Source organism: Salmo trutta, unplaced genomic scaffold, assembly GCF_901001165.1.
Source record: "Salmo trutta unplaced genomic scaffold, fSalTru1.1, whole genome shotgun sequence".
NCBI lineage: Eukaryota > Metazoa > Chordata > Actinopteri > Salmoniformes > Salmonidae > Salmo > Salmo trutta.
This window is the reverse complement of record NW_021823195.1, coordinates 1658337-1661313: the sequence shown is the minus strand read 5'-3', so window position 1 is coordinate 1661313 and position 2977 is coordinate 1658337. Positions and strand designations below refer to the sequence as shown.

The window sequence follows — 2977 nt, the reverse complement described above, 5'->3', positions numbered from 1 at the left end:
AAACACAGAGATAGGGGACTACAACAGCTTTAACTCATTCAAACAGTAGAATCAAACCATCACCTAATAACACAGCATCATGTGATCAGTCTCCCCCTGTGTCCCAAATGGCACTCTATGGTATAGTGGACTACTGTTGACTACAGCCTTGTGGAGCTCTATAGTATAGTGGACTACTGTTGACTACAGCCTTATGGTGCTCTATAGTATAGTGGACTACTGTTGACCACAGCCTTATGGAGCTCTATAGTATAGTGGACTACTGTTGACCACAGCCTTATGGAGCTCTATAGTATAGTGGACTACTGTTGACCACAGCCTTATGGAGCTCTATAGTATAGTGGACTACTGTTGACCACAGCCTTAAAGAGCTCTATAGTATAGTGGACTACTGTTGACCACAGCCTTAAAGAGCTCTATAGTATAGTGGACTACTGTTGACCACAGCCTTATGGAGCTCTATAGTATAGTGGACTACTGTTGACCACAGCCTTATGGAGCTCTATGGTATAGTGGACTACTGTTAACCACAGCCTTATGGAGCTCTATGGTATAGTGGACTACTGTTGACCACAGCCTTATGGAGCTCTATAGTATAGTGGACTACTGTTGACCACAGCCTTATGGTGCTCTATAGTATAGTGGACTACTGTTGACCACAGCCTTATGGAGCTCTATAGTATAGTGGACTACTGTTGACCACAGCCTTATGGAGCTCTATAGTATAGTGGACTACTGTTGACCACAGCCTTATGGAGCTCTATGGTATAGTGGACTACTGTTGACCACAGCCTTATGGAGCTCTATAGTATAGTGGACTACTGTTGACCACAGCCTTATGGTGCTCTATAGTATAGTGGACTACTGTTGACCACAGCCTTATGGAGCTCTATAGTATAGTGGACTACTGTTGACCACAGCCTTATGGTGCTCTATAGTATAGTGGACTACTGTTGACCACAGCCTTATGGTGCTCTATAGTATAGTGGACTACTGTTGACCACAGCCTTATGGAGCTCTATAGTCTGTCTGTCTGTCTGTCTGTCTGTCTGTCTGTCTGTCTGTCTGTCTGTCTGTCTGTCTGTCTGTCTGTCTGTCTGTCTGTCTGTCAAGTAGGGTCACAGCCTCTGTCAGTGTGGCTCCTCTCTGTCTGTATGTCTTTCAGTCTGCTCTTATCTCTCCATTAAGATGTCTGTTGATAAATCACACAGGAAACCCTCTCTGAGGCCGAGGAAGAATATCTGTTCCCAGGGTCAGACTGACAGAGCACTAATCACTCTACACAACACTTAGAGAGAGAAACCAGGGTCCCAAATACTAATCACTCTACACAACACTTAGAGAGAGAAACCAGGGTCCCAAATGAAATACTAGTCACTCTACACAACACTTAGAGAGAGGAACCAGGTCCCAATGAAATACTAATCACTCTACACAACACTTAGAGAGAGAAACCAGGTCACAAATACTAGTCACTCTACACAACACTTAGAGAGAGAGAGAAACCAGGTCCCAATGAAATACTAATCACTCTACACAACACTTAGAGAGAGAAACCAGGGTCCCAAATGAAATACTAATCACTCTACACAACACTTAGAGAGAGAAACCAGGTCCCAAATGAAATACTAATCACTCTACACAACACTTAGAGAGAGAAACCAGGTCCCAAATGAAACACTAATCACTTTACACAACACTTAGAGAGAGAAACCAGGGTCCCAAATGAAATACTAGTCACTCTACACAACACTTAGAGAGAGAAACCAGGTCCCAAATACTAATCACTATACACAACACTTAGAGAGAGAAACCAGGGTCCCAAATGAAATACTAGTCACTCTACACAACACTTAGAGAGAGAAACCAGGGTCCCAAATACTAATCACTCTACACAACACTTAGAGAGAGAAACCAGGGTCCCAAATACTAATCACTCTACACAACACTTAGAGAGAGAGAAACCATGGTCCCAAATGAAATACTAATCACTCTACACAACACTTAGAGAGAGAAACCAAGGTCCCAAATGAAATACTAGTCACTCTACACAACACTTAGAGAGAGAAACCAGGGTCCCAAATACTAATCACTCTACACAACACTTAGAGAGAGAGAAACCATGGTCCCAAATGAAATACTAATCACTCTACACAACACTTAGAGAGAGAAACCAGGATCCCAAATACAAATCACTCTACACAACACTTAGAGAGAGAAACCAGGTCCCAAATACTAGTCACTCTACACAACACTTAGAGAGAGAGAGAAACCAGGTCCCAAATGAAATACTAATCACTTTACACAACACTTAGAGAGAGAAACCAGGTCCCAAATGAAATACTAATCACTCTACACAACACTTAGAGAGAGAAACCAGGGTCCCAAATGAAATACTAATCACTCTACACAACACTTAGAGAGAGAAACCAGGGTCCCAAATGAAACACTAATCACCTCTCAGCCATCTGCCATTCACTGGTAAAGACCTCTCATCTATCTGCCATTCACTAGTAAAAACCTCTCAGCTATCTGCCATTCACTAGTAAAGACCTCTCATCTATCTGCCATTCACTAGTAAAGACCTCTCATCTATCTGCCATTCACTAGTAAAGACCTCTCATCTATTTGCCATTCACTAGTAAAGACCTCATCTATCTATCTGCCATTCACTGGTAAAGACCTCTCATCTATCTGCCATTCACTGGTACAGACTCTCATCTATTTGCCATTCACTAGTAAGACCTCTCATCTATTTTGCCATTCACTAGTAAAGAACCCTCATCTATCTGCCATTCACATGGTAAAGAACTCTGCTTAGCTATCCTGCCATTCACTGGTAAGACCGCTCAGCTATTGCCATTCACCTAGTAAAGACTCTCATCTATCTGCCATTCACAATAGTAAAGACCTCTCATCTATCTGCCATTCACTTCTCTCTGTGTCACTCGTTGGTCGGTGGATGTCTTTCACTCTC

The 2977-nt window shown here is 42.5% G+C and overlaps 1 long non-coding RNA gene across 1 annotated transcript; it reads left to right on the top strand.

Moving 5' to 3' along the window:
- Positions 1–1066: 1066 nt before the first annotated feature.
- LOC115189602 (uncharacterized) lies at positions 1067–2221 on the top strand. The gene is made up of 2 exons (XR_003876964.1): positions 1067–1919; positions 2023–2221. It is a non-coding gene; the product is annotated as an uncharacterized LOC115189602 (long non-coding RNA).
- Positions 2222–2977: the final 756 nt, after the last annotated feature.